Source organism: Schistocerca cancellata, unplaced genomic scaffold (assembly GCF_023864275.1).
Source record: "Schistocerca cancellata isolate TAMUIC-IGC-003103 unplaced genomic scaffold, iqSchCanc2.1 HiC_scaffold_583, whole genome shotgun sequence".
In the NCBI taxonomy this organism is placed as follows: Eukaryota; Metazoa; Arthropoda; class Insecta; order Orthoptera; family Acrididae; genus Schistocerca; species Schistocerca cancellata.
In genome coordinates, this window is record NW_026046595.1 from 66,697 (window position 1) to 84,207 (window position 17,511).

Sequence of the window (17,511 nt, forward strand, 5' to 3'; positions counted from 1 at the left end):
TTCCGTTGAAGATGTTCTTCACCACCTGACACAGAAAAGGGAATGCAGTCGGTAGGATATTTTTAATTCTTTTGCTTCTAAGGGAGTTAGTTGTCTAGTAAGTTCCTCTTATGGCATGCAATAGACAACCAGAACAGCTACAGGAGAGGGTCAGTTTTGTTGTCAGCGGTAGTTGCATTATCACAAACGCAGAGTAATTCCATTGGCGTCGCATGAAAACGAATACCTGCCGAAACCCGGGATCGAACCAGGGACCTTTAGATCTTCAGTCTAACGCTCTCCCAACTGAGCTATTTCGGCTGACGTCGAAGGTTGCCATTTGCATGTGTTCGTTAATTTGTGCCTCGTTGCCAATTTCACAGTCACCTTCGTCTGATAAGACATAGGGACGCTGAAGGGCGAGCAGCCGATGCAGTGAAGTTCCACACACATTTCTTCAGCTTCCGTCATCGTAACAAGCAAACATGTCGACTCGATTCGTGTGATATTGAATTCGCTGACTTGACGTGACGCCACGCTGACGCTAGAAAACACGTGCTATATCGATGCCAGGGGCAACTCGTGTGCAGAGAACGAGACACAAGAAGGAGTGAGCCTCTCCACCATATGAGAGGCAGTATCTAGCAGATACACACGGTAAAACATTCGACTTGCGTTAGCTCATAAATTGCTACACGTCATCGTCTGCAAGCTAAAATGGACACATCTGCACTGCCCAGTGAGGCGACACTTGTACTAACACCTGGTGGACGGCTGTGAGACTAGGAGATGAGCTGCGGCTTCTGGGGGCGACTGTAACGCTGCGCCCTCGATCAAATAACACTGCACATTGCTGGTGACCCACATGTTTAGTAGTGACGCAACTGCTAGGATGCAGCTCAACGTCCGCCTTTTGAGAGCGAGAAAATTTTCGCAGTCGGCAGGACTCGAACCTACGCTCCCAGAGGGAATCTGATTTCAAGTCAGACGCCTTAACCACTCGGCCACGACTGCCGGTGGCGGAAGCGACTCCCGACAAGTGAAGCCGCCATCTTTAGAAGCAATCTGATGGCAGAAAACGGCGTGGCCTCACTCTTTGCTGTAGGGTTTCCATTAGCCGTTACGAAAGTGTACTAATTTCCCACTGACTTATGGCGACTTCACCGACTTCCCACTGACGCACCGCTGACGCTAGTTTTCTGTCGTCTTAAAACGATGGACATACCTCCAAGCAGCTGCGAGATCTTAAGAAAAGAAAAAAAAACGCTGCACCACTGCTTTTGCCGCACTCGAATGATTGAAATTGCGATTCATAAAAAGAAAATGAAATGTCCGCTCTGTCCAACACTTTCGAGCACATCTGTGTACTCACCATCTCAGCGACGGCTTTCTGCAGTCCCAGCGTCAGTGCGAGGTGAACCGAAAGGCACAGTAAGTAGCTGTCGTCGCGAAAACTCAGTATTCTTAAAACGGAAATTTTCGTCTTGTTGAGAATGGCATCACTGGTTGCACCCGCATTCGCCCACGCATGTCACATGTGTGCGAAAACGTTTGCCTCTTTACGCAAAATCGCACGCAGCCGGTAGGATTCGAACCTACGCTCCCAGAGGGAATCTGATTTCGAGTCAGACGCCTTAACCACTCGGCCACGACTGCCGTTAGCGCGGTGTTCTCTCGACACATGCAACTGCTACCGTTTAAAACACTGTGGTGTCAGAAAACGGCGTAGCTGCATTATTTTCCGTAGCGTTTCCACCGCTACCAGACGAATCGCTACCAAAGTATTAAAATTTCCGCCCGGACAGGGACTTGAACCCTGGGACCCTTAGGTTAAAAGCCTAATGCTCTACCGACTGAGCTATCCGGGCTCACACAAGGCTGCAAAACCTCCACGATGCACAACTATACATTGACTCATGTCCTTTACTGTTGTTCAATCGCTGCATGGGGCCGTTACTAATAAAAACGTCGCCCAAATGCTGTCTACAAACTTATCGCGCTAAGCCCGTAACACACTATCGAAGACTGCTGACACACGATGCAACAACAAATTGTACCAGTTGTTACGTCTCATACGTTGGAGCAGAGAATTTACGTGTTTTGTCGACACTCACTGGGCAATTGGAAAATTCACAAGCATTTCGAATGCAATGTTTCCCACGCTTTCGCTCATTTCACGGTTCCGTTGAAGATGTTCTTCACCACCTGACACAGAAAAGGGAATGCAGTCGGTAGGATATTTTTAATTCTTTTGCTTCTAAGGGAGTTAGTTGTCTAGTAAGTTCCTCTTATGGCATGCAATAGACAACCAGAACAGCTACAGGAGAGGGTCAGTTTTGTTTGTCAGCGGTAGTTGCATTATCACAAACGCAGAGTAATTCCATTGGCGTCGCATGAAAACGAATACCTGCCGAAACCCGGGATCGAACCAGGGACCTTTAGATCTTCAGTCTAACGCTCTCCCAACTGAGCTATTTCGGCTGACGTCGAAGGTTGCCATTTGCATGTGTTCGTTAATTTGTGCCTCGTTGCCAATTTCACAGTCACCTTCGTCTGATAAGACATAGGGACGCTGAAGGGCGAGCAGCCGATGCAGTGAAGTTCCACACACATTTCTTCAGCTTCCGTCATCGTAACAAGCAAACATGTCGACTCGATTCGTGTGATATTGAATTCGCTGACTTGACGTGACGCCACGCTGACGCTAGAAAACACGTGCTATATCGATGCCAGGGGCAACTCGTGTGCAGAGAACGAGACACAAGAAGGAGTGAGCCTCTCCACCATATGAGAGGCAGTATCTAGCAGATACACACGGTAAAACATTCGACTTGCGTTAGCTCATAAATTGCTACACGTCATCGTCTGCAAGCTAAAATGGACACATCTGCACTGCCCAGTGAGGCGACACTTGTACTAACACCTGGTGGACGGCTGTGAGACTAGGAGATGAGCTGCGGCTTCTGGGGGCGACTGTAACGCTGCGCCCTCGATCAAATAACACTGCACATTGCTGGTGACCCACATGTTTAGTAGTGACGCAACTGCTAGGATGCAGCTCAACGTCCGCCTTTTGAGAGCGAGAAAATTTTCGCAGTCGGCAGGACTCGAACCTACGCTCCCAGAGGGAATCTGATTTCAAGTCAGACGCCTTAACCACTCGGCCACGACTGCCGGTGGCGGAAGCGACTCCCGACAAGTGAAGCCGCCATCTTTAGAAGCAATCTGATGGCAGAAAACGGCGTGGCCTCACTCTTTGCTGTAGGGTTTCCATTAGCCGTTACGAAAGTGTACTAATTTCCCACTGACTTATGGCTCCAATGGCGACTTCACCGACTTCCCACTGACGCACCGCTGACGCTAGTTTTCTGTCGTCTTAAAACGATGGACATACCTCCAAGCAGCTGCGAGATCTTAAGAAAAGAAAAAAAAACGCTGCACCACTGCTTTTGCCGCACTCGAATGATTGAAATTGCGATTCATAAAAAGAAAATGAAATGTCCGCTCTGTCCAACACTTTCGAGCACATCTGTGTACTCACCATCTCAGCGACGGCTTTCTGCAGTCCCAGCGTCAGTGCGAGGTGAACCGAAAGGCACAGTAAGTAGCTGTCGTCGCGAAAACTCAGTATTCTTAAAACGGAAATTTTCGTCTTGTTGAGAATGGCATCACTGGTTGCACCCGCATTCGCCCACGCATGTCACATGTGTGCGAAAACGTTTGCTCCTCTTTACGCAAAATCGCACGCAGCCGGTAGGATTCGAACCTACGCTCCCAGAGGGAATCTGATTTCGAGTCAGACGCCTTAACCACTCGGCCACGACTGCCGTTAGCGCGGTGTTCTCTCGACACATGCAACTGCTACCGTTTAAAACACTGTGGTGTCAGAAAACGGCGTAGCTGCATTATTTTCCGTAGCGTTTCCACCGCTACCAGACGAATCGCTACCAAAGTATTAAAATTTCCGCCCGGACAGGGACTTGAACCCTGGACCCTTAGGTTAAAAGCCTAATGCTCTACCGACTGAGCTATCCGGGCTCACACAAGGCTGCAAAACCTCCCACGATGCACAACTATACATTGACTCATGTCCTTTACTGTTGTTCAATCGCTGCATGGGGCCGTTACTAATAAAACGTCGCCCAAATGCTGTCTACAAACTTATCGCGCTAAGCCCGTAACACACTATCGAAGACTGCTGACACACGATGCAACAACAAATTGTACCAGTTGTTACGTCTCATACGTTGGAGCAGAGAATTTACGTGTTTTGTCGACACTCACTGGGCAATTGGAAAATTCACAAGCATTTCGAATGCAATGTTTCCCACGCTTTCGCTCATTTCACGGTTCCGTTGAAGATGTTCTTCACCACCTGACACAGAAAAGGGAATGCAGTCGGTAGGATATTTTTAATTCTTTTGCTTCTAAGGGAGTTAGTTGTCTAGTAAGTTCCTCTTATGGCATGCAATAGACAACCAGAACAGCTACAGGAGAGGGTCAGTTTTGTTGTCAGCGGTAGTTGCATTATCACAAACGCAGAGTAATTCCATTGGCGTCGCATGAAAACGAATACCTGCCGAAACCCGGGATCGAACCAGGGACCTTTAGATCTTCAGTCTAACGCTCTCCCAACTGAGCTATTTCGGCTGACGTCGAAGGTTGCCATTTGCATGTGTTCGTTAATTTGTGCCTCGTTGCCAATTTCACAGTCACCTTCGTCTGATAAGACATAGGGACGCTGAAGGGCGAGCAGCCGATGCAGTGAAGTTCCACACACATTTCTTCAGCTTCCGTCATCGTAACAAGCAAACATGTCGACTCGATTCGTGTGATATTGAATTCGCTGACTTGACGTGACGCCACGCTGACGCTAGAAAACACGTGCTATATCGATGCCAGGGGCAACTCGTGTGCAGAGAACGAGACACAAGAAGGAGTGAGCCTCTCCACCATATGAGAGGCAGTATCTAGCAGATACACACGGTAAAACATTCGACTTGCGTTAGCTCATAAATTGCTACACGTCATCGTCTGCAAGCTAAAATGGACACATCTGCACTGCCCAGTGAGGCGACACTTGTACTAACACCTGGTGGACGGCTGTGAGACTAGGAGATGAGCTGCGGCTTCTGGGGGCGACTGTAACGCTGCGCCCTCGATCAAATAACACTGCACATTGCTGGTGACCCACATGTTTAGTAGTGACGCAACTGCTAGGATGCAGCTCAACGTCCGCCTTTTGAGAGCGAGAAAATTTTCGCAGTCGGCAGGACTCGAACCTACGCTCCCAGAGGGAATCTGATTTCAAGTCAGACGCCTTAACCACTCGGCCACGACTGCCGGTGGCGGAAGCGACTCCCGACAAGTGAAGCCGCCATCTTTAGAAGCAATCTGATGGCAGAAAACGGCGTGGCCTCACTCTTTGCTGTAGGGTTTCCATTAGCCGTTACGAAAGTGTACTAATTTCCCACTGACTTATGGCTCCAATGGCGACTTCACCGACTTCCCACTGACGCACCGCTGACGCTAGTTTTCTGTCGTCTTAAAACGATGGACATACCTCCAAGCAGCTGCGAGATCTTAAGAAAAGAAAAAAAAACGCTGCACCACTGCTTTTGCCGCACTCGAATGATTGAAATTGCGATTCATAAAAAGAAAATGAAATGTCCGCTCTGTCCAACACTTTCGAGCACATCTGTGTACTCACCATCTCAGCGACGGCTTTCTGCAGTCCCAGCGTCAGTGCGAGGTGAACCGAAAGGCACAGTAAGTAGCTGTCGTCGCGAAAACTCAGTATTCTTAAAACGGAAATTTTCGTCTTGTTGAGAATGGCATCACTGGTTGCACCCGCATTCGCCCACGCATGTCACATGTGTGCGAAAACGTTTGCTCCTCTTTACGCAAAATCGCACGCAGCCGGTAGGATTCGAACCTACGCTCCCAGAGGGAATCTGATTTCGAGTCAGACGCCTTAACCACTCGGCCACGACTGCCGTTAGCGCGGTGTTCTCTCGACACATGCAACTGCTACCGTTTAAAACACTGTGGTGTCAGAAAACGGCGTAGCTGCATTATTTTCCGTAGCGTTTCCACCGCTACCAGACGAATCGCTACCAAAGTATTAAAATTTCCGCCCGGACAGGGACTTGAACCCTGGACCCTTAGGTTAAAAGCCTAATGCTCTACCGACTGAGCTATCCGGGCTCACACAAGGCTGCAAAACCTCCCACGATGCACAACTATACATTGACTCATGTCCTTTACTGTTGTTCAATCGCTGCATGGGGCCGTTACTAATAAAACGTCGCCCAAATGCTGTCTACAAACTTATCGCGCTAAGCCCGTAACACACTATCGAAGACTGCTGACACACGATGCAACAACAAATTGTACCAGTTGTTACGTCTCATACGTTGGAGCAGAGAATTTACGTGTTTTGTCGACACTCACTGGGCAATTGGAAAATTCACAAGCATTTCGAATGCAATGTTTCCCACGCTTTCGCTCATTTCACGGTTCCGTTGAAGATGTTCTTCACCACCTGACACAGAAAAGGGAATGCAGTCGGTAGGATATTTTTAATTCTTTTGCTTCTAAGGGAGTTAGTTGTCTAGTAAGTTCCTCTTATGGCATGCAATAGACAACCAGAACAGCTACAGGAGAGGGTCAGTTTTGTTGTCAGCGGTAGTTGCATTATCACAAACGCAGAGTAATTCCATTGGCGTCGCATGAAAACGAATACCTGCCGAAACCCGGGATCGAACCAGGGACCTTTAGATCTTCAGTCTAACGCTCTCCCAACTGAGCTATTTCGGCTGACGTCGAAGGTTGCCATTTGCATGTGTTCGTTAATTTGTGCCTCGTTGCCAATTTCACAGTCACCTTCGTCTGATAAGACATAGGGACGCTGAAGGGCGAGCAGCCGATGCAGTGAAGTTCCACACACATTTCTTCAGCTTCCGTCATCGTAACAAGCAAACATGTCGACTCGATTCGTGTGATATTGAATTCGCTGACTTGACGTGACGCCACGCTGACGCTAGAAAACACGTGCTATATCGATGCCAGGGGCAACTCGTGTGCAGAGAACGAGACACAAGAAGGAGTGAGCCTCTCCACCATATGAGAGGCAGTATCTAGCAGATACACACGGTAAAACATTCGACTTGCGTTAGCTCATAAATTGCTACACGTCATCGTCTGCAAGCTAAAATGGACACATCTGCACTGCCCAGTGAGGCGACACTTGTACTAACACCTGGTGGACGGCTGTGAGACTAGGAGATGAGCTGCGGCTTCTGGGGGCGACTGTAACGCTGCGCCCTCGATCAAATAACACTGCACATTGCTGGTGACCCACATGTTTAGTAGTGACGCAACTGCTAGGATGCAGCTCAACGTCCGCCTTTTGAGAGCGAGAAAATTTTCGCAGTCGGCAGGACTCGAACCTACGCTCCCAGAGGGAATCTGATTTCAAGTCAGACGCCTTAACCACTCGGCCACGACTGCCGGTGGCGGAAGCGACTCCCGACAAGTGAAGCCGCCATCTTTAGAAGCAATCTGATGGCAGAAAACGGCGTGGCCTCACTCTTTGCTGTAGGGTTTCCATTAGCCGTTACGAAAGTGTACTAATTTCCCACTGACTTATGGCTCCAATGGCGACTTCACCGACTTCCCACTGACGCACCGCTGACGCTAGTTTTCTGTCGTCTTAAAACGATGGACATACCTCCAAGCAGCTGCGAGATCTTAAGAAAAGAAAAAAAAACGCTGCACCACTGCTTTTGCCGCACTCGAATGATTGAAATTGCGATTCATAAAAAGAAAATGAAATGTCCGCTCTGTCCAACACTTTCGAGCACATCTGTGTACTCACCATCTCAGCGACGGCTTTCTGCAGTCCCAGCGTCAGTGCGAGGTGAACCGAAAGGCACAGTAAGTAGCTGTCGTCGCGAAAACTCAGTATTCTTAAAACGGAAATTTTCGTCTTGTTGAGAATGGCATCACTGGTTGCACCCGCATTCGCCCACGCATGTCACATGTGTGCGAAAACGTTTGCTCCTCTTTACGCAAAATCGCACGCAGCCGGTAGGATTCGAACCTACGCTCCCAGAGGGAATCTGATTTCGAGTCAGACGCCTTAACCACTCGGCCACGACTGCCGTTAGCGCGGTGTTCTCTCGACACATGCAACTGCTACCGTTTAAAACACTGTGGTGTCAGAAAACGGCGTAGCTGCATTATTTTCCGTAGCGTTTCCACCGCTACCAGACGAATCGCTACCAAAGTATTAAAATTTCCGCCCGGACAGGGACTTGAACCCTGGACCCTTAGGTTAAAAGCCTAATGCTCTACCGACTGAGCTATCCGGGCTCACACAAGGCTGCAAAACCTCCCACGATGCACAACTATACATTGACTCATGTCCTTTACTGTTGTTCAATCGCTGCATGGGGCCGTTACTAATAAAACGTCGCCCAAATGCTGTCTACAAACTTATCGCGCTAAGCCCGTAACACACTATCGAAGACTGCTGACACACGATGCAACAACAAATTGTACCAGTTGTTACGTCTCATACGTTGGAGCAGAGAATTTACGTGTTTTGTCGACACTCACTGGGCAATTGGAAAATTCACAAGCATTTCGAATGCAATGTTTCCCACGCTTTCGCTCATTTCACGGTTCCGTTGAAGATGTTCTTCACCACCTGACACAGAAAAGGGAATGCAGTCGGTAGGATATTTTTAATTCTTTTGCTTCTAAGGGAGTTAGTTGTCTAGTAAGTTCCTCTTATGGCATGCAATAGACAACCAGAACAGCTACAGGAGAGGGTCAGTTTTGTTGTCAGCGGTAGTTGCATTATCACAAACGCAGAGTAATTCCATTGGCGTCGCATGAAAACGAATACCTGCCGAAACCCGGGATCGAACCAGGGACCTTTAGATCTTCAGTCTAACGCTCTCCCAACTGAGCTATTTCGGCTGACGTCGAAGGTTGCCATTTGCATGTGTTCGTTAATTTGTGCCTCGTTGCCAATTTCACAGTCACCTTCGTCTGATAAGACATAGGGACGCTGAAGGGCGAGCAGCCGATGCAGTGAAGTTCCACACACATTTCTTCAGCTTCCGTCATCGTAACAAGCAAACATGTCGACTCGATTCGTGTGATATTGAATTCGCTGACTTGACGTGACGCCACGCTGACGCTAGAAAACACGTGCTATATCGATGCCAGGGGCAACTCGTGTGCAGAGAACGAGACACAAGAAGGAGTGAGCCTCTCCACCATATGAGAGGCAGTATCTAGCAGATACACACGGTAAAACATTCGACTTGCGTTAGCTCATAAATTGCTACACGTCATCGTCTGCAAGCTAAAATGGACACATCTGCACTGCCCAGTGAGGCGACACTTGTACTAACACCTGGTGGACGGCTGTGAGACTAGGAGATGAGCTGCGGCTTCTGGGGGCGACTGTAACGCTGCGCCCTCGATCAAATAACACTGCACATTGCTGGTGACCCACATGTTTAGTAGTGACGCAACTGCTAGGATGCAGCTCAACGTCCGCCTTTTGAGAGCGAGAAAATTTTCGCAGTCGGCAGGACTCGAACCTACGCTCCCAGAGGGAATCTGATTTCAAGTCAGACGCCTTAACCACTCGGCCACGACTGCCGGTGGCGGAAGCGACTCCCGACAAGTGAAGCCGCCATCTTTAGAAGCAATCTGATGGCAGAAAACGGCGTGGCCTCACTCTTTGCTGTAGGGTTTCCATTAGCCGTTACGAAAGTGTACTAATTTCCCACTGACTTATGGCTCCAATGGCGACTTCACCGACTTCCCACTGACGCACCGCTGACGCTAGTTTTCTGTCGTCTTAAAACGATGGACATACCTCCAAGCAGCTGCGAGATCTTAAGAAAAGAAAAAAAAACGCTGCACCACTGCTTTTGCCGCACTCGAATGATTGAAATTGCGATTCATAAAAAGAAAATGAAATGTCCGCTCTGTCCAACACTTTCGAGCACATCTGTGTACTCACCATCTCAGCGACGGCTTTCTGCAGTCCCAGCGTCAGTGCGAGGTGAACCGAAAGGCACAGTAAGTAGCTGTCGTCGCGAAAACTCAGTATTCTTAAAACGGAAATTTTCGTCTTGTTGAGAATGGCATCACTGGTTGCACCCGCATTCGCCCACGCATGTCACATGTGTGCGAAAACGTTTGCTCCTCTTTACGCAAAATCGCACGCAGCCGGTAGGATTCGAACCTACGCTCCCAGAGGGAATCTGATTTCGAGTCAGACGCCTTAACCACTCGGCCACGACTGCCGTTAGCGCGGTGTTCTCTCGACACATGCAACTGCTACCGTTTAAAACACTGTGGTGTCAGAAAACGGCGTAGCTGCATTATTTTCCGTAGCGTTTCCACCGCTACCAGACGAATCGCTACCAAAGTATTAAAATTTCCGCCCGGACAGGGACTTGAACCCTGGACCCTTAGGTTAAAAGCCTAATGCTCTACCGACTGAGCTATCCGGGCTCACACAAGGCTGCAAAACCTCCCACGATGCACAACTATACATTGACTCATGTCCTTTACTGTTGTTCAATCGCTGCATGGGGCCGTTACTAATAAAACGTCGCCCAAATGCTGTCTACAAACTTATCGCGCTAAGCCCGTAACACACTATCGAAGACTGCTGACACACGATGCAACAACAAATTGTACCAGTTGTTACGTCTCATACGTTGGAGCAGAGAATTTACGTGTTTTGTCGACACTCACTGGGCAATTGGAAAATTCACAAGCATTTCGAATGCAATGTTTCCCACGCTTTCGCTCATTTCACGGTTCCGTTGAAGATGTTCTTCACCACCTGACACAGAAAAGGGAATGCAGTCGGTAGGATATTTTTAATTCTTTTGCTTCTAAGGGAGTTAGTTGTCTAGTAAGTTCCTCTTATGGCATGCAATAGACAACCAGAACAGCTACAGGAGAGGGTCAGTTTTGTTGTCAGCGGTAGTTGCATTATCACAAACGCAGAGTAATTCCATTGGCGTCGCATGAAAACGAATACCTGCCGAAACCCGGGATCGAACCAGGGACCTTTAGATCTTCAGTCTAACGCTCTCCCAACTGAGCTATTTCGGCTGACGTCGAAGGTTGCCATTTGCATGTGTTCGTTAATTTGTGCCTCGTTGCCAATTTCACAGTCACCTTCGTCTGATAAGACATAGGGACGCTGAAGGGCGAGCAGCCGATGCAGTGAAGTTCCACACACATTTCTTCAGCTTCCGTCATCGTAACAAGCAAACATGTCGACTCGATTCGTGTGATATTGAATTCGCTGACTTGACGTGACGCCACGCTGACGCTAGAAAACACGTGCTATATCGATGCCAGGGGCAACTCGTGTGCAGAGAACGAGACACAAGAAGGAGTGAGCCTCTCCACCATATGAGAGGCAGTATCTAGCAGATACACACGGTAAAACATTCGACTTGCGTTAGCTCATAAATTGCTACACGTCATCGTCTGCAAGCTAAAATGGACACATCTGCACTGCCCAGTGAGGCGACACTTGTACTAACACCTGGTGGACGGCTGTGAGACTAGGAGATGAGCTGCGGCTTCTGGGGGCGACTGTAACGCTGCGCCCTCGATCAAATAACACTGCACATTGCTGGTGACCCACATGTTTAGTAGTGACGCAACTGCTAGGATGCAGCTCAACGTCCGCCTTTTGAGAGCGAGAAAATTTTCGCAGTCGGCAGGACTCGAACCTACGCTCCCAGAGGGAATCTGATTTCAAGTCAGACGCCTTAACCACTCGGCCACGACTGCCGGTGGCGGAAGCGACTCCCGACAAGTGAAGCCGCCATCTTTAGAAGCAATCTGATGGCAGAAAACGGCGTGGCCTCACTCTTTGCTGTAGGGTTTCCATTAGCCGTTACGAAAGTGTACTAATTTCCCACTGACTTATGGCTCCAATGGCGACTTCACCGACTTCCCACTGACGCACCGCTGACGCTAGTTTTCTGTCGTCTTAAAACGATGGACATACCTCCAAGCAGCTGCGAGATCTTAAGAAAAGAAAAAAAAACGCTGCACCACTGCTTTTGCCGCACTCGAATGATTGAAATTGCGATTCATAAAAAGAAAATGAAATGTCCGCTCTGTCCAACACTTTCGAGCACATCTGTGTACTCACCATCTCAGCGACGGCTTTCTGCAGTCCCAGCGTCAGTGCGAGGTGAACCGAAAGGCACAGTAAGTAGCTGTCGTCGCGAAAACTCAGTATTCTTAAAACGGAAATTTTCGTCTTGTTGAGAATGGCATCACTGGTTGCACCCGCATTCGCCCACGCATGTCACATGTGTGCGAAAACGTTTGCTCCTCTTTACGCAAAATCGCACGCAGCCGGTAGGATTCGAACCTACGCTCCCAGAGGGAATCTGATTTCGAGTCAGACGCCTTAACCACTCGGCCACGACTGCCGTTAGCGCGGTGTTCTCTCGACACATGCAACTGCTACCGTTTAAAACACTGTGGTGTCAGAAAACGGCGTAGCTGCATTATTTTCCGTAGCGTTTCCACCGCTACCAGACGAATCGCTACCAAAGTATTAAAATTTCCGCCCGGACAGGGACTTGAACCCTGGACCCTTAGGTTAAAAGCCTAATGCTCTACCGACTGAGCTATCCGGGCTCACACAAGGCTGCAAAACCTCCCACGATGCACAACTATACATTGACTCATGTCCTTTACTGTTGTTCAATCGCTGCATGGGGCCGTTACTAATAAAACGTCGCCCAAATGCTGTCTACAAACTTATCGCGCTAAGCCCGTAACACACTATCGAAGACTGCTGACACACGATGCAACAACAAATTGTACCAGTTGTTACGTCTCATACGTTGGAGCAGAGAATTTACGTGTTTTGTCGACACTCACTGGGCAATTGGAAAATTCACAAGCATTTCGAATGCAATGTTTCCCACGCTTTCGCTCATTTCACGGTTCCGTTGAAGATGTTCTTCACCACCTGACACAGAAAAGGGAATGCAGTCGGTAGGATATTTTTAATTCTTTTGCTTCTAAGGGAGTTAGTTGTCTAGTAAGTTCCTCTTATGGCATGCAATAGACAACCAGAACAGCTACAGGAGAGGGTCAGTTTTGTTGTCAGCGGTAGTTGCATTATCACAAACGCAGAGTAATTCCATTGGCGTCGCATGAAAACGAATACCTGCCGAAACCCGGGATCGAACCAGGGACCTTTAGATCTTCAGTCTAACGCTCTCCCAACTGAGCTATTTCGGCTGACGTCGAAGGTTGCCATTTGCATGTGTTCGTTAATTTGTGCCTCGTTGCCAATTTCACAGTCACCTTCGTCTGATAAGACATAGGGACGCTGAAGGGCGAGCAGCCGATGCAGTGAAGTTCCACACACATTTCTTCAGCTTCCGTCATCGTAACAAGCAAACATGTCGACTCGATTCGTGTGATATTGAATTCGCTGACTTGACGTGACGCCACGCTGACGCTAGAAAACACGTGCTATATCGATGCCAGGGGCAACTCGTGTGCAGAGAACGAGACACAAGAAGGAGTGAGCCTCTCCACCATATGAGAGGCAGTATCTAGCAGATACACACGGTAAAACATTCGACTTGCGTTAGCTCATAAATTGCTACACGTCATCGTCTGCAAGCTAAAATGGACACATCTGCACTGCCCAGTGAGGCGACACTTGTACTAACACCTGGTGGACGGCTGTGAGACTAGGAGATGAGCTGCGGCTTCTGGGGGCGACTGTAACGCTGCGCCCTCGATCAAATAACACTGCACATTGCTGGTGACCCACATGTTTAGTAGTGACGCAACTGCTAGGATGCAGCTCAACGTCCGCCTTTTGAGAGCGAGAAAATTTTCGCAGTCGGCAGGACTCGAACCTACGCTCCCAGAGGGAATCTGATTTCAAGTCAGACGCCTTAACCACTCGGCCACGACTGCCGGTGGCGGAAGCGACTCCCGACAAGTGAAGCCGCCATCTTTAGAAGCAATCTGATGGCAGAAAACGGCGTGGCCTCACTCTTTGCTGTAGGGTTTCCATTAGCCGTTACGAAAGTGTACTAATTTCCCACTGACTTATGGCTCCAATGGCGACTTCACCGACTTCCCACTGACGCACCGCTGACGCTAGTTTTCTGTCGTCTTAAAACGATGGACATACCTCCAAGCAGCTGCGAGATCTTAAGAAAAGAAAAAAAAACGCTGCACCACTGCTTTTGCCGCACTCGAATGATTGAAATTGCGATTCATAAAAAGAAAATGAAATGTCCGCTCTGTCCAACACTTTCGAGCACATCTGTGTACTCACCATCTCAGCGACGGCTTTCTGCAGTCCCAGCGTCAGTGCGAGGTGAACCGAAAGGCACAGTAAGTAGCTGTCGTCGCGAAAACTCAGTATTCTTAAAACGGAAATTTTCGTCTTGTTGAGAATGGCATCACTGGTTGCACCCGCATTCGCCCACGCATGTCACATGTGTGCGAAAACGTTTGCTCCTCTTTACGCAAAATCGCACGCAGCCGGTAGGATTCGAACCTACGCTCCCAGAGGGAATCTGATTTCGAGTCAGACGCCTTAACCACTCGGCCACGACTGCCGTTAGCGCGGTGTTCTCTCGACACATGCAACTGCTACCGTTTAAAACACTGTGGTGTCAGAAAACGGCGTAGCTGCATTATTTTCCGTAGCGTTTCCACCGCTACCAGACGAATCGCTACCAAAGTATTAAAATTTCCGCCCGGACAGGGACTTGAACCCTGGACCCTTAGGTTAAAAGCCTAATGCTCTACCGACTGAGCTATCCGGGCTCACACAAGGCTGCAAAACCTCCCACGATGCACAACTATACATTGACTCATGTCCTTTACTGTTGTTCAATCGCTGCATGGGGCCGTTACTAATAAAACGTCGCCCAAATGCTGTCTACAAACTTATCGCGCTAAGCCCGTAACACACTATCGAAGACTGCTGACACACGATGCAACAACAAATTGTACCAGTTGTTACGTCTCATACGTTGGAGCAGAGAATTTACGTGTTTTGTCGACACTCACTGGGCAATTGGAAAATTCACAAGCATTTCGAATGCAATGTTTCCCACGCTTTCGCTCATTTCACGGTTCCGTTGAAGATGTTCTTCACCACCTGACACAGAAAAGGGAATGCAGTCGGTAGGATATTTTTAATTCTTTTGCTTCTAAGGGAGTTAGTTGTCTAGTAAGTTCCTCTTATGGCATGCAATAGACAACCAGAACAGCTACAGGAGAGGGTCAGTTTTGTTGTCAGCGGTAGTTGCATTATCACAAACGCAGAGTAATTCCATTGGCGTCGCATGAAAACGAATACCTGCCGAAACCCGGGATCGAACCAGGGACCTTTAGATCTTCAGTCTAACGCTCTCCCAACTGAGCTATTTCGGCTGACGTCGAAGGTTGCCATTTGCATGTGTTCGTTAATTTGTGCCTCGTTGCCAATTTCACAGTCACCTTCGTCTGATAAGACATAGGGACGCTGAAGGGCGAGCAGCCGATGCAGTGAAGTTCCACACACATTTCTTCAGCTTCCGTCATCGTAACAAGCAAACATGTCGACTCGATTCGTGTGATATTGAATTCGCTGACTTGACGTGACGCCACGCTGACGCTAGAAAACACGTGCTATATCGATGCCAGGGGCAACTCGTGTGCAGAGAACGAGACACAAGAAGGAGTGAGCCTCTCCACCATATGAGAGGCAGTATCTAGCAGATACACACGGTAAAACATTCGACTTGCGTTAGCTCATAAATTGCTACACGTCATCGTCTGCAAGCTAAAATGGACACATCTGCACTGCCCAGTGAGGCGACACTTGTACTAACACCTGGTGGACGGCTGTGAGACTAGGAGATGAGCTGCGGCTTCTGGGGGCGACTGTAACGCTGCGCCCTCGATCAAATAACACTGCACATTGCTGGTGACCCACGTGTTTAGTAGTGACGCAACTGCTAGGTGCATCCTAGCAACGTCCGCCTTTTGAGAGCGAGAAAATTTTCGCAGTCGGCAGGACTCGAACCTACGCTCCCAGAGGGAATCTGATTTCAAGTCAGACGCCTTAGCCACTCGGCCACGACTGCCGGTGGCGGAAGCGACTCCCGACAAGTGAAGCCGCCATCTTTAGAAGCAATCTGATGGCAGAAAACGGCGTGGCCTCACTCTTTGCTGTAGGGTTTCCATTAGCCGTTACGAAAGTGTACTAATTTCCCACTGACTTATGGCTCCAATGGCGACTTCACCGACTTCCCACTGACGCACCGCTGACGCTAGTTTTCTGTCGTCTTAAAACGATGGACATACCTCCAAGCAGCTGCGAGATCTTAAGAAAAGAAAAAAAAACGCTGCACCACTGCTTTTGCCGCACTCGAATGATTGAAATTGCGATTCATAAAAAGAAAATGAAATGTCCGCTCTGTCCAACACTTTCGAGCACATCTGTGTACTCACCATCTCAGCGACGGCTTTCTGCAGTCCCAGCGTCAGTGCGAGGTGAACCGAAAGGCACAGTAAGTAGCTGTCGTCGCGAAAACTCAGTATTCTTAAAACGGAAATTTTCGTCTTGTTGAGAATGGCATCACTGGTTGCACCCGCATTCGCCCACGCATGTCACATGTGTGCGAAAACGTTTGCTCCTCTTTACGCAAAATCGCACGCAGCCGGTAGGATTCGAACCTACGCTCCCAGAGGGAATCTGATTTCGAGTCAGACGCCTTAACCACTCGGCCACGACTGCCGTTAGCGCGGTGTTCTCTCGACACATGCAACTGCTACCGTTTAAAACACTGTGGTGTCAGAAAACGGCGTAGCTGCATTATTTTCCGTAGCGTTTCCACCGCTACCAGACGAATCGCTACCAAAGTATTAAAATTTCCGCCCGGACAGGGACTTGAACCCTGGACCCTTAGGTTAAAAGCCTAATGCTCTACCGACTGAGCTATCCGGGCTCACACAAGGCTGCAAAACCTCCCACGATGCACAACTATACATTGACTCATGTCCTTTACTGTTGTTCAATCGCTGCATGGGGCCGTTACTAATAAAACGTCGCCCAAATGCTGTCTACAAACTTATCGCGCTAAGCCCGTAACACACTATCGAAGACTGCTGACACACGATGCAACAACAAATTGTACCAGTTGTTACGTCTCATACGTTGGAGCAGAGAATTTACGTGTTTTGTCGACACTCACTGGGCAATTGGAAAATTCACAAGCATTTCGAATGCAATGTTTCCCACGCTTTCGCTCATTTCACGGTTCCGTTGAAGATGTTCTTCACCACCTGACACAGAAAAGGGAATGCAGTCGGTAGGATATTTTTAATTCTTTTGCTTCTAAGGGAGTTAGTTGTCTAGTAAGTTCCTCTTATGGCATGCAATAGACAACCAGAACAGCTACAGGAGAGGGTCAGTTTTGTTGTCAG

The 17,511-nt window shown here is 48.7% G+C and overlaps 32 non-coding genes across 32 annotated transcripts; all 32 read right to left on the bottom strand.

The window, feature by feature from the left end:
* Positions 1-227: 227 nt before the first annotated feature.
* Positions 228-300, bottom strand: Trnaf-gaa (transfer RNA phenylalanine (anticodon GAA)). The gene has a single exon. It is a non-coding gene; the product is annotated as a tRNA-Phe (tRNA).
* Positions 301-911: 611 nt separating this feature from the next.
* On the bottom strand, positions 912-993 carry Trnas-uga (transfer RNA serine (anticodon UGA)). The gene has a single exon. It is a non-coding gene; the product is annotated as a tRNA-Ser (tRNA).
* Positions 994-1,553: 560 nt separating this feature from the next.
* On the bottom strand, positions 1,554-1,635 carry Trnas-cga (transfer RNA serine (anticodon CGA)). The gene has a single exon. It is a non-coding gene; the product is annotated as a tRNA-Ser (tRNA).
* A 138-nt stretch (positions 1,636-1,773) lies between these two features.
* On the bottom strand, positions 1,774-1,847 carry Trnak-uuu (transfer RNA lysine (anticodon UUU)). The gene has a single exon. It is a non-coding gene; the product is annotated as a tRNA-Lys (tRNA).
* A 540-nt stretch (positions 1,848-2,387) lies between these two features.
* Trnaf-gaa (transfer RNA phenylalanine (anticodon GAA)) lies at positions 2,388-2,460 on the bottom strand. The gene has a single exon. It is a non-coding gene; the product is annotated as a tRNA-Phe (tRNA).
* Positions 2,461-3,071: 611 nt separating this feature from the next.
* On the bottom strand, positions 3,072-3,153 carry Trnas-uga (transfer RNA serine (anticodon UGA)). The gene has a single exon. It is a non-coding gene; the product is annotated as a tRNA-Ser (tRNA).
* A 571-nt stretch (positions 3,154-3,724) lies between these two features.
* On the bottom strand, positions 3,725-3,806 carry Trnas-cga (transfer RNA serine (anticodon CGA)). The gene has a single exon. It is a non-coding gene; the product is annotated as a tRNA-Ser (tRNA).
* A 138-nt stretch (positions 3,807-3,944) lies between these two features.
* On the bottom strand, positions 3,945-4,017 carry Trnak-uuu (transfer RNA lysine (anticodon UUU)). Its single transcript has one exon. It is a non-coding gene; the product is annotated as a tRNA-Lys (tRNA).
* Positions 4,018-4,556: 539 nt separating this feature from the next.
* Positions 4,557-4,629, bottom strand: Trnaf-gaa (transfer RNA phenylalanine (anticodon GAA)). The gene has a single exon. It is a non-coding gene; the product is annotated as a tRNA-Phe (tRNA).
* Positions 4,630-5,240: 611 nt separating this feature from the next.
* On the bottom strand, positions 5,241-5,322 carry Trnas-uga (transfer RNA serine (anticodon UGA)). The gene has a single exon. It is a non-coding gene; the product is annotated as a tRNA-Ser (tRNA).
* A 571-nt stretch (positions 5,323-5,893) lies between these two features.
* Positions 5,894-5,975, bottom strand: Trnas-cga (transfer RNA serine (anticodon CGA)). Its single transcript has one exon. It is a non-coding gene; the product is annotated as a tRNA-Ser (tRNA).
* Positions 5,976-6,113: 138 nt separating this feature from the next.
* Positions 6,114-6,186, bottom strand: Trnak-uuu (transfer RNA lysine (anticodon UUU)). The gene has a single exon. It is a non-coding gene; the product is annotated as a tRNA-Lys (tRNA).
* Positions 6,187-6,725: 539 nt separating this feature from the next.
* Positions 6,726-6,798, bottom strand: Trnaf-gaa (transfer RNA phenylalanine (anticodon GAA)). Its single transcript has one exon. It is a non-coding gene; the product is annotated as a tRNA-Phe (tRNA).
* A 611-nt stretch (positions 6,799-7,409) lies between these two features.
* On the bottom strand, positions 7,410-7,491 carry Trnas-uga (transfer RNA serine (anticodon UGA)). The gene has a single exon. It is a non-coding gene; the product is annotated as a tRNA-Ser (tRNA).
* A 571-nt stretch (positions 7,492-8,062) lies between these two features.
* On the bottom strand, positions 8,063-8,144 carry Trnas-cga (transfer RNA serine (anticodon CGA)). Its single transcript has one exon. It is a non-coding gene; the product is annotated as a tRNA-Ser (tRNA).
* A 138-nt stretch (positions 8,145-8,282) lies between these two features.
* Trnak-uuu (transfer RNA lysine (anticodon UUU)) lies at positions 8,283-8,355 on the bottom strand. Its single transcript has one exon. It is a non-coding gene; the product is annotated as a tRNA-Lys (tRNA).
* A 539-nt stretch (positions 8,356-8,894) lies between these two features.
* Trnaf-gaa (transfer RNA phenylalanine (anticodon GAA)) lies at positions 8,895-8,967 on the bottom strand. Its single transcript has one exon. It is a non-coding gene; the product is annotated as a tRNA-Phe (tRNA).
* A 611-nt stretch (positions 8,968-9,578) lies between these two features.
* On the bottom strand, positions 9,579-9,660 carry Trnas-uga (transfer RNA serine (anticodon UGA)). Its single transcript has one exon. It is a non-coding gene; the product is annotated as a tRNA-Ser (tRNA).
* A 571-nt stretch (positions 9,661-10,231) lies between these two features.
* Positions 10,232-10,313, bottom strand: Trnas-cga (transfer RNA serine (anticodon CGA)). The gene has a single exon. It is a non-coding gene; the product is annotated as a tRNA-Ser (tRNA).
* Positions 10,314-10,451: 138 nt separating this feature from the next.
* Positions 10,452-10,524, bottom strand: Trnak-uuu (transfer RNA lysine (anticodon UUU)). The gene has a single exon. It is a non-coding gene; the product is annotated as a tRNA-Lys (tRNA).
* A 539-nt stretch (positions 10,525-11,063) lies between these two features.
* Trnaf-gaa (transfer RNA phenylalanine (anticodon GAA)) lies at positions 11,064-11,136 on the bottom strand. Its single transcript has one exon. It is a non-coding gene; the product is annotated as a tRNA-Phe (tRNA).
* A 611-nt stretch (positions 11,137-11,747) lies between these two features.
* Trnas-uga (transfer RNA serine (anticodon UGA)) lies at positions 11,748-11,829 on the bottom strand. The gene has a single exon. It is a non-coding gene; the product is annotated as a tRNA-Ser (tRNA).
* Positions 11,830-12,400: 571 nt separating this feature from the next.
* On the bottom strand, positions 12,401-12,482 carry Trnas-cga (transfer RNA serine (anticodon CGA)). The gene has a single exon. It is a non-coding gene; the product is annotated as a tRNA-Ser (tRNA).
* A 138-nt stretch (positions 12,483-12,620) lies between these two features.
* Trnak-uuu (transfer RNA lysine (anticodon UUU)) lies at positions 12,621-12,693 on the bottom strand. Its single transcript has one exon. It is a non-coding gene; the product is annotated as a tRNA-Lys (tRNA).
* A 539-nt stretch (positions 12,694-13,232) lies between these two features.
* Trnaf-gaa (transfer RNA phenylalanine (anticodon GAA)) lies at positions 13,233-13,305 on the bottom strand. The gene has a single exon. It is a non-coding gene; the product is annotated as a tRNA-Phe (tRNA).
* A 611-nt stretch (positions 13,306-13,916) lies between these two features.
* On the bottom strand, positions 13,917-13,998 carry Trnas-uga (transfer RNA serine (anticodon UGA)). The gene has a single exon. It is a non-coding gene; the product is annotated as a tRNA-Ser (tRNA).
* Positions 13,999-14,569: 571 nt separating this feature from the next.
* On the bottom strand, positions 14,570-14,651 carry Trnas-cga (transfer RNA serine (anticodon CGA)). Its single transcript has one exon. It is a non-coding gene; the product is annotated as a tRNA-Ser (tRNA).
* Positions 14,652-14,789: 138 nt separating this feature from the next.
* Positions 14,790-14,862, bottom strand: Trnak-uuu (transfer RNA lysine (anticodon UUU)). The gene has a single exon. It is a non-coding gene; the product is annotated as a tRNA-Lys (tRNA).
* Positions 14,863-15,401: 539 nt separating this feature from the next.
* Positions 15,402-15,474, bottom strand: Trnaf-gaa (transfer RNA phenylalanine (anticodon GAA)). Its single transcript has one exon. It is a non-coding gene; the product is annotated as a tRNA-Phe (tRNA).
* Positions 15,475-16,087: 613 nt separating this feature from the next.
* On the bottom strand, positions 16,088-16,169 carry Trnas-uga (transfer RNA serine (anticodon UGA)). The gene has a single exon. It is a non-coding gene; the product is annotated as a tRNA-Ser (tRNA).
* Positions 16,170-16,740: 571 nt separating this feature from the next.
* On the bottom strand, positions 16,741-16,822 carry Trnas-cga (transfer RNA serine (anticodon CGA)). Its single transcript has one exon. It is a non-coding gene; the product is annotated as a tRNA-Ser (tRNA).
* A 138-nt stretch (positions 16,823-16,960) lies between these two features.
* On the bottom strand, positions 16,961-17,033 carry Trnak-uuu (transfer RNA lysine (anticodon UUU)). The gene has a single exon. It is a non-coding gene; the product is annotated as a tRNA-Lys (tRNA).
* Positions 17,034-17,511: the final 478 nt, after the last annotated feature.